We start from the raw sequence: 15,328 nt of genomic DNA, 5'->3' as shown, positions 1-15,328 counted from the left end.
TAGATGCACCAAGCTATGGGCTCACTACTGCTAAAATCTAAAACACGCTGGCTGGGACTCTGGGAGGGAGAAACATCGCTTGAAATCGAACAGAAAGCTGCTGTAGTTTCGACTGTGTGTAATGAAAAAACAGGCCACAGGGTGGCAGTGCAGCCATCAGTTTGGCAGGAGAGTGCAAGGGGAGGCTCACCCAGCGCTCATGGGCCAGTTCTGTTTCAGGCAGGGATGAGCTGGCAGGGAAGAGGCAGCATCTACCTCCCCCTTGGGCCCCTGCCTGGTGACACCAGGCCAGGGCACAATGTGCCTGGCTATGGAGAGGGCACATTCGGTGTGACTGGCTCATTCAGATCCACGCAGCGACTTTGGGGTTTGACATGCAGGGGCCGGGTGGCTCCCAGCTAACTGCCCCCCCTTGCTATAGGACACTGATCAGGGCAGCGTGACATGCCAAGGAATATTCTCTGGAAGCCCTGGCGCGTGGGCGTGCAGTGCCTGCCGGGGACTGGGCCGGCTGTGTCCCTTTGGCAGAGGGGCTCATGTCAGAGGTGAAGTCAACACTCATACTGTCTCTGCAGCTCCTTTCAGGGGGCGGGGAGTCTGTGTGTATCAGGGCCGGCTTTAGGCCAATTCCACCAATTCCCCCAAATCGGGCCCCGCGCCTAAGAGGGCCCCGCGCCCAGTGGCAGGGCTGCCGGGGAGATGGGGGGCAAATGGCCGAGAATCCCTTCCCTGGCTAGAGGCTCCTTTTTAATTTTTTCTCACCCGGCGGTGCTCCAGGTCTTCGGCGGCACTTCGGCGGCGGGTCCTTCACCCGCTCCAGGTCTTCGGCAGCACTTCGGCGGCAGGTCCTTCAGTGCCGTCGAAGACCCAGAGCGAGTGAAGGACCCGCCGCCGAAGACTAGGAGCGCCACCCGGTGAGTACAAGCCCCATGTGGTTTTTTTACGTGGTTTTTTTAGTCATCCCTGCTGGGGCCATGTTGAAACTGTTCGAATCGGGCCCCGCACTTCCTAAAGCCGGCCCTGGTGTGTATGAACAATGCTCAGCCGCCTTTTCTCACCCAAACACAGCCAAGCTTTGTGCAGGGAGTTACCAAAATGGCCTGTAGGGACAGACTGAGCCATCTCTCCCCTGCAACTCAGGTCCAAGCCCTGTCATTTTGCAGTGTGGATGCAGCTCAAGCTGCAGCCCTGAGTCAGATGGTCTGCATAGCACAGTACGGACACATTAGCATGGCTGTGAAACCTAAGCCCAGCATCTGTAAACTCAGGTTTACAATGCGGTGTGGCTGCTCAGACATGGGCTTAGAACCACTGAGTCCACAGCCTGGGTCCACAGACCTGGATTTATAATGCAGTGGAGATGTACTCTTAAGAGTCTGAGTTCTTTGGGGCAGGGTCCATGCCAGGGTCCATGTCTGTACCTCGCCTAGCACAGTGTGGTCCTGGCCTCTAGGCACTACCACAATACCAATGATAACATACTCAGAACAAGGTGGGGTGAGTTTAAAGGCATCTGAGGACTTTAAGACAAGAATCACGATGGCTGTCAATGGGAGGTGTGCTCCTAACCCCCCCAGGCATTTTTACCCCCCTGCCCCATGCAATGAGACATTAAGGCTGAGACTGCAGGGGTGGATGGGTGGGAATTTTACTCCTGATTAGAGCTCTTCACTGGGACAATGTTATCTCTGTAATGCTGAGGTTCCCTAGCTCTGGATCAAGGGCTGATCTCCGTGACCCAGAGAACCCCTGAGTAATTTCCATGAACTCAGTGGAGCGACTCCAGAATTGCACCAGAATCTTGCCCCCGATGTTCTCTGTAGAAGGGGAAAGAGTAAGGGATATGTTCCTTCTCCTTTCTGATTTCTTCCCACCTGGCGTGCCGATGGCTGGGCCAGAGTCGAGTGACTGATTCAGCCTCTTTTTCTGCTGTCAGGTCTGTACGGCCCAGTTCTGGCTCACTGCGGAACCTCCTGCCAGCCAAGTCCTTAATTCCCGGCTTGCAGTGTCTGGAGGGCACCAATTATGCTGACCCATCTTCTCTCCTTCTCGACCAATTAGAATGTGCAGGTGTGAGGTTTTGCCATCAGCAACTCTGGTGGTTTATTCATAAGCTCTTTGTGTTGCATTGGGAAATTAACCCATGAGGGAGGTGATCCTGGATGCTACAGAGCCATCAAAGGCAGGAAATTCAGAGATCGGACTAATCCCTTCCCATCACCATCCTTCGTAACTGGAAAAAAAATCACACGTGACCATGTAATTAAATACAGTACCACAAGTTATATGCACATGCAGGCCGAATTAAGGCTGCACAGACTACCTTAATTCAGGCATTTCCTAAGTTCTAAATGCTTGACTTTGCAGTCTTAATGTTTTTAAACCCAGTTTTGTGTGTGTGTTTCCTAGTTTGTTTGTTTTTAAACAGAAATCCCACTGTCATCAGAAGGGATGTCACCTTTAGATCCACTGCACGGACTTCTGCAACTTGAGCTAACAAAGTAACTGATAGCAGTAGTAGGTTGTCAGCCTCTCTTTGGATTACCGGGGGATTGGACATTTTGTCAGTGGGTTTCCCAGACCTTTGACAGCACAGGAATGGTGGGACTCAGGAATCTTGGACACAGACCTTTTGCCCCACACTCCAACCTGCCCCTGTCCTGTCTCTTCCCCAACCCCGACTCCTCGTCCTGTTCTCACCTTGCCGTCTCACCCCTCAGGACTCTTCGTCCCAGTCCCAGTCTCTGCCACCCCCTGCTCCAGTCCCAATCTCCTTGTCCTACCATTCCCTTCCTGCCCAGACTCCTTGTCCCTAGTCTCCTTGCCCAGCCAATCCCAGTGCTTTGTCCGATCTCTCTCCCCCTTGCTCCATGGCCTCCATGTTCCCACTGGTTCCCAGTCTCCCTTCCTGGGCTCCTCAACGGATCTCAGTGCCCCCCTTCACTCCTCCTTCTCCCAGTACCTTTGCCCAGCCAGTCTCAGTCTCTTCTCCCAGTTTATCACCCCATCTCAGTCACACTCCCACTGGGTCCCAGTCTTCCCCCTCCATTCTCCTCCCTGGCTTCCTGCCCAGCCAGTCCTGATCTGCCCCCGTCCAACTCCCAGCCCGTTTCCCTCTCCACTCCAGTCCCAATCTCCTCCCAGCAGGCTCCTTGTCCCCTCTGCATTTGACTCAGGGAACCTTCCTCCTCCTTGCCACCTTGGAATAGCACAGGGACATTGAGATCTCAGTGGGAACAAATTCCCTGCTCTCAGTTCCAGTGTCTGGCCCCCACCCAGCCTGCCTCAGCCCAGAACTGCAAATGTAGGGAAAGTCCTGCTCAGCCCAAGGCTGGAGCATGCCCAGTGCATATGGAACATTTGGGGAATTTAGCTACAAGGCTCTAGCACAGGGGTAGGCAACCTATGGCACACGTGCCGAAGGCGGCACACGAGCGGATTTTCAGTGGCACTCATGCTGCCCGGGTCCTGGCCACCGGTCTGGGCAGTTCTGCTTTTAATTTATTTTTAAATGAAGTTTCTTAAACATTTTTAAAACCTTATTTACTTTACATACAACAATAGTTTAGTTATATATTATAGACTTATAGAAAGAGACCTTCTAAAAATGTTAAAATGTATTACTGGCACGCGAAACCTTTAAATTAGAGGGAATAAAGGAAGACTCGGCACACCACTTCCGAAAGGTTGCCGATCCCTGCTCTAGCATGTCCCCACTAAACATGTGTGAACTGGGATATTTTTCAAAGGCCTATAACTGGGCCAAATTTGGGTGGATTTTCACAGGGCTCGCAAAAGGCACATTACTGACACAAAGGCCACCTCCCTGCCGAATGTCAAGTCCCTGCTCCAAAGCATGGGGGCGCTAGAGCTTCCCAAAGAAACAGACACCATCCCTGTTTCACGTACTGAACAACATATTTGTCACTAGCCTTGCTCTCAGAAACACCTGCACTCTTCCTTGCAGATGTACAGTGCACTCCTCCTCCATCCAACACGTGACCCCTGGTGCCACTGCATCATGGACTTACGGGTACAACCCTGCCTAGCCACATGGATGGTTTGTTGGTGTTTGTTCAACCTCCAGTGGTGGGGATTCCACAGCCTCTTTAGGTAATCACTTCCCGGGCTTAACTATCCTCAGTTAGAAAGTTTTCCCTAATATCTAACTTGAATCTCCCTTGCTGCAGATTAAGCTTGTTACCTCTTGTCCTGCCTTCAGTGGCCCTGGAGAACAATCAATCAGCATCGTCTTTAGAGCAGCCTTTTATATGTCTGAAGTCTGTTACCTTCAAATAATGAGAGTGGCCGTCTGTGTACAGCACTCGGGCTTTCTGAGTGGAGCGTGCTAGAGAAGAGCTAAGCATTCCTATTAACCAGGTGAGCGAGAGACATGAATGACACCTCTGCGCACACAGGGCGCAACGCAGAACATTTCAGTGCAAAGATCTTCTTTCCAGTCACTTACCTGCCTTCTTTCCAATGAGCATCAGTGCAACAGTCAGTGTCCCACCCGTGGCTGCTCCTGCCTCTCAGAGCTCTGTCCAGGACTCCCCCGGAGAATAGGCTAAATAACAGCCAGTGTTCGCTCTTGCCTCCAATAGGGGCAGATGAGAGAGCCTGCCTGGGCCTCCTGATGTTGCGTTGGCAATGCCGTCTCCCTTCACCTGTATAAAGTAGAACATATAACATCCCTCCCCTGCTCAGGGAGCTAGTCAGCTTCATCTGCAGGGAGATTTACCGAGAGGACCAAAGCCAGGGTTGCTTCCAGCTGCGCTAGCTCTCAGAAGTGCCAGACCTAGGCCGGGGTCTCCCCCCTGGAGCATGCTGCACAGGCCGGTAGGGTACATGTATGCTGCATTGTAAACCCAGGTCTGCAGGACCCGGGCTTGTGGACTGGGTGTTTCCAAGCCCCTGCTTGAGCATCCACACTGCATTGTGAACCTGGGCTTACAGGTGCTGGACCCGGGAGTCACAGCTGTGCTAACCCAGCCGTTCTGCGCTGGGCAGACCTTCTGATTTGGGTTTGTGGCTTGAGCTGCGTCCACACTGCAAACTGACAGGGCTTGGACCTGGGTCACAACGGGACTTAGGATTTGACCCATCCCCCTAGCAAGGCCTTGAATGCTTGCTGAGCTGACTTGTGTGGGGCTGGGAGGGGGGCTGGGCAGAGACCTGAGTCAGAGTCCAGGCTCAGTGCAGACATATACTTCAAGTGACAGCTGCACTGCAAGTGAGAGGAGGCAGGGTCACACCGCAGCCACAAGAGCAGGGCATGCCAGGTCATGCGTGTCTTCGTACACGACTGGTGCTGGTAGTACATAGCTGGCCTTTCCTGCTGTCATGCTTGGGATCCCTGGGTGGATTTCTTCCTAAGGGCCTCTAACAGGGCTCATTGTTCAGCTGGCATTTTGGCTGGCACAAGAGTTTGAAGAAGGGGAAAGCAGCAAGGAGAACAACGGGTTGGTGAGATTGAAGACTGCCTAGCTTTGATGGGCATATTCCCTCGGGGCAGGTGGGCATGCTCCTGGGGGCTGTGGTGACTGCTGTATAGCTGGCACCAACTTTGCTTTGTAAATATAAAGACAAAAGCTTGCCAGCTTCGTTCCTTGCTGCCCATTAGGGTTCATAGCACAGTAGCAGAGCTAATTCTGCCTTTGCTGTGTGTGTGACACCACACCAAGTTGTAACAGGATCAGATCAGAGCTACCTATGGGTCACACTGATCAGCAATGAGGAGTCCACAGCCCTTTCAATGTGCTGCCGGCAGACAGGGCTGGGATCAGCCAACTCACGCAGCACCTCCTCCCGCTGTCACTAAATGTCCCTCCTGGATTTGGCTGCAAGGGGAAGAGGGTGATTCCAGCACCAATTGTTTGAGGGTTAAAGACTATTCTCCAGATGTAGTTGGCTCCTGTTTCATTTCCTGTGATGCTGAGAAGGAGAAGGCTGAGCGTGGCTTCATGGACTGTACCAAGTCTTCACCTGCCCTGTGTCTCAGAAACATCCCCGAGAGGAGCAAAGTGAGCCCTGGTATCTTAAAAAGCTTTCCAGACCCATTCATCCCAGGAGATGCAATTCCCATTGAGTTTGCATACCAATATCTTAGTGTGATTGGGGGCCCTGTGGAATAATGGGGGATCTAAAAAAGGTCTGAGGAGCAACTTTCCTTGCTTCACCAGCAACTCAGTAAGTGGCAATTTAAGTCTAATTAAAAGGTCCTTGGCACCAATTCAGTGACCAGGTAATTGGGCTTGTAACTTACACACTGGTGTAGGTGAGCGTAACTGACATACCCAGGGGCAGAATGTACTATGCAATGTGTGTAATTCATATCATGTCAGCATTTGGAATCAGAGATAAGTGGTGCAGTGCATGGAATCATAGTGGCAGGGGAGACAATATGCCCAGGATTCCTGACATTGCTTAGATCCACCTGCATTGCTCTAGCTGGGCCAAACACTGTGGTCCATGGTCAAACAGACCTCCCAGGAAATCAGTGGGAGTCGGGAATTTGCCTTGTTTGGAAGTAGCTCCTGTGCACTTTTCAATCTTCTGATGAAAGGTGCTCTCTGAGGGCAAAGGATTGATGGCTATTTGGCACTCTGCAGTTCTACAAGGTGTCAGTCCATGAAGCTAGTGGCTGATTAAAATAGAACAAACAAAAGGAAATATGTCTCCCCCAGCATGTAGTCATGCTATGGAACTCACCCTGATGGTGTTACTGGAGTTCAGAAGGGCTGGCTAGCTGGTGAGCAACAATAACACTGGTAGTTATATTACACGTTAGACATAGCTCATCAACTCTCATGCATCTGGGCAAAAAGTGATTACACATGCATCATGTTGAGGGTGGGGGTTGCCACATGCATCATGTTGAGGGTGGGGGTTGCCTTTCACAGAAGTATCACAGAGGCATAAAGGCAGGATGCGGGACTGAAACCAATGATCTAGTTGTGTTGAGTAAATTATATGAATGCGCAGACTCCAGAATGATGATAAATCCCCTAAGCCATGAATGGACGATGAATCACGAACCGAAAACTCCCTATAACCCCAAACACTCATCAAACTCACCCAGCTCTGGCTCAATTTGTGATTTAGGCAGCGGGGGGCGCGTGAGACTAAACAAAATCCAGTGACTGCACCTGCTCTGCAAACAACCAGTCCTCATGCTCTCTTCCCAACAAGCAGGAGAAAAGGAACTCAAAGGCAGGCGAAGTAGCACGTCTGAGAGATTCAATGTGGAGCACGAACAAACATCCTACTCTTGTGAGTAGCAACTTCCTATTGTTAAGGTAGCAACATCTCAGTTTTGCTCCACTGGGTTACGTCTGGGCAGTGTAGGCAACTTGTGAATTGAAATATAAATTCTTTCTCATCGCGCCCCCGCCCGTCCAGCGTGACTCAGATTGCTAGAGCTGGCCGGCCAAACGGGATCCTGTCGCTGAACTGTCACCTATGAACCAGGTCCCAGTCCACTTAAAGTCGCTCAAGCTGCCCCTGTGACATGGATAACCGGTGTGGCAGGTTTGCGAGGGGAAGGAGTGATTTTGAACCAGGCCTACAGTGGTAGAGAAGAGGGATCCAGAGCCTCTTCTCTGCTGTTTTCCATTTTCCATTGACTAGGGTCACAGGCACAGTGGAAGGAAAAGCTGCAGAACTCATGATTTTTTAAAGTCAAACTTACAATAAATGAGCCGCACTCAAATAGCAACAAGCCATGCTAGCGGGTGCAAAGGCAGGCTAGTCTCCAGTGGTTACAGGCACTCTGGCTTTGGGCTAGTACCTTACAAGGCACTCCCGACCTATTGCATGCCCTGTTGCAGTGGTAGTCTTCAGCAGTCTGGTTATGACTCATCAGAGACGAAGCGAAGCCTGCACTGAACATATCTAACTTGGGATGTGCTCATTTACATGTGCAGTCTGATTGATTCACTCTGCCATAGTTGCCAAACCCCGTGGAGACAGTCCGAGGGGGTGTATAGAAATAGACTCGTCACATGCCAGTTTTTAACCAGCCCTTTGCTAGGCTTTTCTTTTTGCCTACAGCAGTGATCTGCAGCCATTGTGGCAAGAGAAAAAACATTAAAAATCAATATGTTGTAACAGACCGGCACAATGGGCGATAGCAGGGCTCGAATCTGGGATCCGCAGCACTAAAAGTACAAGTCACTTGAAGTAATGGAGCAACTTTCTTGGCATCCAGTCTATAGCTGGCTTGTATCCTGGCTCAAACTAATGGGTAGCTTGTTTTCAAACTATGAGACGCACCCTCCCAGGGACGTGGAGGAATGTTTGGGCAGGGGGGCGAATGGTGATGCCAGGCGGCTTGAGCCAGCCCCTATGGGGGGCCGGGAGGGAGTGCCACCTCCACCCCTGACTCACCTTAGCGGGCCACCCAGCCTGTGGGTCTGTCAGGGTCAACATCTGCTGTGGCTGCATTGATTTCCGCTCCCAGCAGCCTCTGCGCCCAGGGCTGGCTCTGCATCCAGAGACTGTTGCACATGCCTTCCCCAGCCTGAAAACCTGAGTGGGGAGGGACAGAAGGGCTGGTATTGGCCCTGCCCTAGCGGTGCAACCTGGCTGCAAAGTAGAAGCAGTCTGCTCTGGAGGAAGCCTTGGCTGGGCCATTGGTCACTATCTGTGCATTTGAAACATCCAGGTGGAGGTAATGTAATTAAAGCTGTGCTAAGGTCTCCGCTAGGTTTCTGAACAGGCTGTCAAGGATACTTCTGCATGTGTCTATTTTTGTCCTGGTTGGGGGGGTGCAACTCAAAGTGAGGGCTCGGCTCAGAAAGTCTGAAAGCCGCTGCACTCGACGGAAACACAGTCACATACTCTTAGCATGGACACTACATACTCTCCCTGCATGATATGCTGGTGGGGACTCTCTGCTGTGCATTGGGGTCCAAGCCCCACCTGGGGTGTATACGTACAGATGTGCGGAAACTGAATCCAGAACCTTTTAGCACCAAAAGTATAAGCCTGTAGCATGTGGCTTACGGGATCCACTCCACTCAAGGTCAGTGAGCAGCCCGGTCATATCCTTCCAGAATCCAGCCAGTGGAAGAAAACACGATCAAATACACTAAACCCGTGTATTACATAGTCACAATGTAGTACGTAGTCGCCCACATTTCCAAGTTGCTATAACAAAGTGTTAGCCAGAAACGTATCACTTGTATTGCAGTAGGCCCAGGTGCTGTCCAAACACCTCTCAACAACAACAGCTAGCAAGCCAGAGCACAGGGCACTGAGCTAGAATCAGCCATTCTATTGAAAGGGCCATTGTCAAGTATTATTATTGTAATTATTTATTGCGGTAGCACCTCGGAGCCCTAGTCCCAGACCAGCACCCCACTGGGCCAGTGCTGCACAAACACAGAACATACAGACCCTGTCTCACAGAGGTTCAGGTCTAGGCCCAGATTTTTGGTGTTGTAGAAAAGGAATTTACACTAAATGATGCCAGCAATGCTTATATAGCCCTTCATCAAAGGTCCCAGCACACGTCAGCTGCTTAATCCAAAACCTAAGAGATTAAGAGAAATATTTTCATCGTTCGCAAAATGTCCTGAAAACCAACCCTTCTTTTCTGCATCTAGGCTAGGGCATGCGGCTGAGAAACGGAGCGTGAATAGGAAGTGAAACCGATCAGTCTCATGTAAGTGAAGTGCAAGAGGAATGTATGAGTGCACCAGGAGAAAAGTATGTTCATTTCTTTAAATTCCTTCCATTATTACTAATCAGAGCTGTTATTAGCAATGTTTTTATTGCGGCTGTTTCCCTTTAAGCCTGGGCTTTCCCTGTGCAAAGGCACTGATGAGTTATTAATGTATGTCTGTGTACTTAAAAGAACATAACATTTGCCATCCCCTATCAGACGCCTCCAGACTGGTAACCCAGCTCCAGTAGTAGCCAGCACCTTTCTCCTTGGTACCTGTTGGCCACTGGAATGGTGTTGATTTAGCTATGCAGGCATTCCTGGGTTAGCTGGAAGTACCCAGAACCGCGCCAACATGCGCCCCTTGCTCAGGTTTGCAATGTTTTTGTCAGACAGCCTCCTGTGCCTCCTGGGTCTGATAGCAGGAGACAGATGGCTCATCACCCCCTGGAGAGGGATCCTGGAAAGGCAGCGTTCTGGATATGCTGCATGAGTGGGGACTGCGTTGTTCCCGTGGGCAGAGCCTGACTGTGAGAGATTTTCAAGATGTTTCCAGATTCACAGCTCCCTTAAAGGGCGATACCTGGCTAGACTGCATGAGAGATTGCTGCAATGGGCTGCATAGCGACAGCAGCAGTTACTCTTGGGCCTGCCTGGTTATCTGTTTCCAACAAACTCTGAGTCTGGGCCAGCATAAGCAGTGACAGCAGCAAACCTCCGGCTTCCATTGGCTGCTGCCAGATCTCAGCAAAGAGATGGAGCTACCCATAATCTCTGGAAACTGCTAGGAATTACATAGTAAAACCAAACCTGGGAGCAGGAGCTTTTGTGCAGCTCCCCAGGACTCAAACCTCAGTTAAGCCACAGCGAAAAGCCACAAAAACAACAAGGAGTCCAGCGGCACCTTAAAGACTAACAGATTTATTTGGGCATCTGAGGTTTTTTAGCCCCGAAAGCTTATGCCCAAATAAATCTGTTAGTCTTTAAGGTGCCGCTGGACTCCTTGTTGTTTTTGTGGATACAGACTAACATGGCTACCCCCTGATAAGTGAACAGCCATGTTCTTGCGAATGTTTTGGCGAAAACAGGATAAGGCAAAAAAAAAAAAAAGTCCAAGCAAGATATCTAGAGGGAGCCCTGTTATGGACTAGCCCAGGGGTCTCAAACTCAAAGACCACAAGGGCCACATGAGGGCTAGTTCATTGGCCCGAGGGCCACATCACTGACACCCCCCTTGCTGCCCCCAGCCCTGCCCCCACTCCACCCCTTCCATGAGGCCCTGCCTCTTCCCACCCCTTCCCTGCCCTCATTCCAACCCCTTCCCTGAAGTCCTCACCCCAACTCTGCCCCCTCCCTGCCCCCAGAGGGTGCATGAAGGGTGTGGTGGGGGCTCAGGGCAGGGAGTTGAGGTGCAGCAGGGGGTTAGGGTGCAGGCAGGGGGCTCAGGGTGCAGAAGGGGTGTGGGGTGCAGCAGGGGGCTCAGGGCCGGGGGTTGGGGTGTGGGGTGCAGCAGGGGGCTCAGGGCAGGGAGTTGGGGTGCAGCAGGGGGGTGGGATGCGGCAGGGGGATCAGGGCAGGGGGTTGGGGTGTGGAATGCAGTAGGGGACTCAGGGCAGGGGGTTGAGGTGCAGCAGGGGGCTGGGGTGCAGGCAGGGGGCTCAGGGCAGGGGGTTGAGGTGCAGGCAGGGGGCTCAGGACAGGGAGTTGGGGGGCAGGGTGCAGGAGGGCTTCAGGTTCTGGGGTGGCAGCGACACACACCGGGGCCAGGGCAGGCTGCCAGCCCTGGCCCCACTCCGCTCTGGGAAGCAGTGGAACCATGTCCCTGCAGCCCCTGGGGGAGGGGGACGCAGGGCTCTGTATGCTGCTTGCTGTTCCTCCAGGTACCTCCCCTGAAGCTCCCATTGGCCACGGTTCCCCGTTCCCGGCCAATGGGAGCTGCGGGGGGTGGGGGGGTGCCTGGAAGCCAGGGCAACACACTCTGCTTCCCCCACTGTCCCCTGCCCTGGCCGCAGGGATGTGATGCCAGCCGCTTCAGGGAGCGGCGCAGGGCTCAAGGGGGGCAATCCTGGGGCTGTAGTTTGTCCACCCCTGGCCTGGAGGTAGGCTGGGGGGGGCGGGCGTGGGCCGCAGGAAATAGCCCCGCAGGCCGCGTGTTTGAGACCCCTGGACTAGCCCAGCGGCTCTCAACCTTTCCAGACTGCTGTACCCCTTTCAAAAGTCTGGTTTGTCTTGCGTATCCCCAAGTTCTCCCTCACTTAAACTATTTGCTTACAAAATCAGACATAAAAATACAAAAGTGTCACAGCTCACTACTACTGAAAAATCGCTGACTTCCTTCATTTTTACGATATAATTATTAAATTAATCCACTGGAATATAAATATTGTATTTGCATGTCAGTGTACAGTGTCTAGAGCAGTATAAACAAGTAATCGCCTGTGTGAAATTTTAGTTTGTACTGAGTTTGCTAGTGCTTTTTATGTAGCCTGTTGTACAAATAGGCAACTATCTAGATGAGTTGATGTACCCCCTGGAAGACCTCCACATACCCCCAGGGGTATGCGTATCCCTGGTTGAGAATAGCCCAATTGTAGCTCAGTGCTACAGGCTGCAAACTCTAGGGATACCTTCCTAAATGCACCCTGGGAAGGAAAGAGCATCCCTGCCCCTTCACTTCATTACAGCCAGAGCCTGGCTGCAGGGGCAGACTGTCTGTTGCCTGTGTGTATTGAAAAATCACGAGGCGTTGATACTTGACATTTCCTTTAAAAAAAACCCTTCACTTTTCTGAAAGAAGTTCCAAGAGTGAGAGAGCAAACAGTGGCGGAGGCAGTTTGGAAGCTAGCACACGTCTCACTAACTGTTCTCCAGTTGCTCTCTGGCCCAGCTTCTGTCTGCAAACTAATCAAACACAGGGGGTTGGATATAACAGTAGTTGCAACAGTATGTCACATTTTACTGTGCACTTCTAGCCAACAGTAGTACAGGAGCTCACATGGATTTTAGTTTAGCTCCTGTGCATATAAGTGGAGAACCACATAACTCTTGAATGGCTGGAGTACATCTGCAATGCTCCTGTCTGCTCCCTGTAAACAATTCTGCAAATCAAGTCTCCCAGGAAGTTTCCTATTTCTTTCTTAGTAAAATCCTCACCTGGGAAGTATTGTCTCGAACAGAATCTGTTTGTTGTGTGTATTGCCCAATGCTGCAAACAAATCCTCTGCAGCTGGGAGGGCAAAACCATTTCCTCACAAGTTTCTTTCACAGACGGTCTTTCTAAAGTTTCAGGCTCTGGTAACACTTGATCCTTTTCAGACAATAACCGATTTACAGGGCTCTTAGTCAAGTTGGCCGTGGCACCAAAACCTGCCCTGTCATTTCCAGCTAATATTCCTTGGTCAGGATCAACCTTTCCTCTTCTACAGCCACCGTTTTCTACTGTTTTTTTCTGGTTCCAACTCCAGCTGCTTTGTTGCTTGGGGTGGAAAGTGAGGAGAAGGTTGGTCTGAGACTAACAAAGCAACTGAGTTGGGCTCCTGGGAATGGTTATTGGAGGGATCGAGGGGTAGAACAACAACAAAGTGTGCTACCCAATGACTCAGTGTCACACCTGAGTAATTACCTTGATAATGTCTGGAGAAAGAGTTTTCCCAGCCCATGTGATTCAGGGTGGCAGCAGGCACTGATCTAGTGTGTTTTATAGCATGCTTTAAAATTCCTAAGCTCTCAGCCTGAGGGTCATTGTCCAATGCAGCTCTGGAAGGCTGTGTGCAAATCTGCTTCTGTGATTTTGCTTTTGAAAGCTATTAGTTCTGGCCATCTACAAATTATTGGGTGAAATTATGGCCTGTGGGATGCAGAAGGTAAGGCTAGATGATCATAATGGCCCTTCTGGCCTTAAAAATCTCCAGGTGAAATGCTGGCTTTACTGATGTCAATGGCAAAGCTCCTTTTGACTTCAATGGAGACAAGATTTCACCCTATGGATCTGGGAATCTTCAGCAATCGGCATCAGTTACTGTGAGGAGCATTTGTTTGTCCCTTTGCAAAAGATGATATGGATTCTCTGTCCGGGTATGTTAGCCCACTGCCAAGGGTGGTAGAACATAGTGGCAGGCACCTTACAGCAAGAGCGCTTAGCAATGCTATGTGCTAATCAGTACCTGGCAACCCAAAAGAACTTCCGCTAAACATTGGCTGAAGTCCTGGCCCCATGGAAACTGACCTCAACAGAGCCATGATTTCACTGATTGTCTATGTGGGCGGCTCATTAGGTCTGAGCAGAGCCCAGGGACTCCTCCTAAGCAGATCAGATTGATGAAGTGGGATGTTGGCTTGCAGCACTCTGTACTAAAGGGTTTTCTAGGAACACAGTTTGAATGTTAATGGCAGTAAGTTGTTAAAGCCCTTTTCCCCTTTGTTTAGTGGTGACACTAATTCAGTCAGGACTCCAAAGGTGAAATCACTCCAGGACCGTGCCTCCTTCCTATGTTCAAAAATACGGCCTCTCTTTGAACAAACTGATCAATAGGGAAATCCCGTGTGAGATGCTCCGTGTGCAAGTCAATGCTTCGTTCTCCTTGGAGTGAGGTTTCCCAGCTGTACCAAACCCAGCCATGTTGATTGCTGTGCCTGGAGGCCTCCTGCTTGATCTCTCGTGGGGAAGGGGGCCTGCGGTCCCCTGTCCTGGGACTTAGGAAGTGTGGGTTCTAGACACACCTCGGCCATGGACCTGCTGTGCAATGTCACTTTCCCTCTGCACAAGGGATAATGACACCTGCCTGCCTGTGAGGCACTTTGAGATTGGTGGATGAAAAGGGCCAGGTGTTGTTACCGCAGAGACTCTCCAATACAGTTTACGGAATCAGTCAGAAATCCCTCACCTGTTCCAAACAGTACCCCATTGTCATTGCTATGTATATAACTCCCCTGTTAGATAATGAAAAATCAGGCACCCCTCTGAATTTCTGTGCTGAACAGATTAATTGACTCATTCATAGAGAGGCCAAAGAGTGAGAGCTCCACCAGCCACCTCGCTAGCTAAGAAGCCAGCACACTCATCACCGTCATCGGCCACGGGGCTCTTCTACACAGCTCTGTCTCCAGACTAACCAAAGGCCCAGCTATGCCATTTAGTTCAACACTCCTGCCTCACTCTTCCCAAATGCTGAACCCCCGCCAGCATCAGCCTAGTCCAGGTGCGCACACGGAGATGGAATCAACCCTTTACTCACCAGATTGAACACTGTGGAAAGCACACATCTAAACACTGCTCCTCATAAGCTCAGTGACAGCCAGTCTTCCAACCCTCCCCAGGAGAAGGGAGGAGATGACCTCTCTCTGATGTCACAGTCCCACCACTTCCCATCAGGAAAGGAGCAGGTGATTGTGGGATGATGTCACAATTCCACCTTGGAATGACTGGCTAATTGACCTATGATATGAAACTCCTCCTGGAAATATGAGAAGTGAGGAAGAGGAGAGAGGAAGAATCATGATTGGTCAATTTACCTCTGATGTCAGACACTCTCACCACTCAGAAATAAGTCTTCTTCATATGGCTGATATAGATGTAGAGCAACAACTATAAATTAGGGAGGGGGAAGGAGGGAGCTACCTCTGGCACCACAAAACCATTGCAATTAGTTCTTCGTAGAGAAG

At 50.9% G+C, this 15,328-nt stretch overlaps 1 long non-coding RNA gene across 2 annotated transcripts; it reads right to left on the bottom strand.

Annotated features, from left to right (window-relative positions):
- Nucleotides 1-1,139: 1,139 nt before the first annotated feature.
- On the bottom strand, nucleotides 1,140-15,030 carry LOC120369746. Of its 2 annotated transcripts, XR_005583374.1 has the most exons (4): nucleotides 14,902-14,984; nucleotides 8,389-8,529; nucleotides 4,469-4,667; nucleotides 1,140-2,233 (listed from the first exon to the last, which is right to left on the bottom strand). It is a non-coding gene; the product is annotated as an uncharacterized LOC120369746 (long non-coding RNA). The 2 variants fall into 2 exon arrangements; XR_005583375.1 differs by lacking the exon at nucleotides 8,389-8,529 and having other exon boundaries at nucleotides 1,142-2,233; nucleotides 14,902-15,030.
- Nucleotides 15,031-15,328: the final 298 nt, after the last annotated feature.

Source organism: Mauremys reevesii, linkage group 8 (genome assembly GCF_016161935.1).
Source record: "Mauremys reevesii isolate NIE-2019 linkage group 8, ASM1616193v1, whole genome shotgun sequence".
Lineage (NCBI taxonomy): Eukaryota > Metazoa > Chordata > Testudines > Geoemydidae > Mauremys > Mauremys reevesii.
Note: the sequence above shows the minus strand (reverse complement) of the source record. Positions and strands in the feature narration are given on the sequence as shown.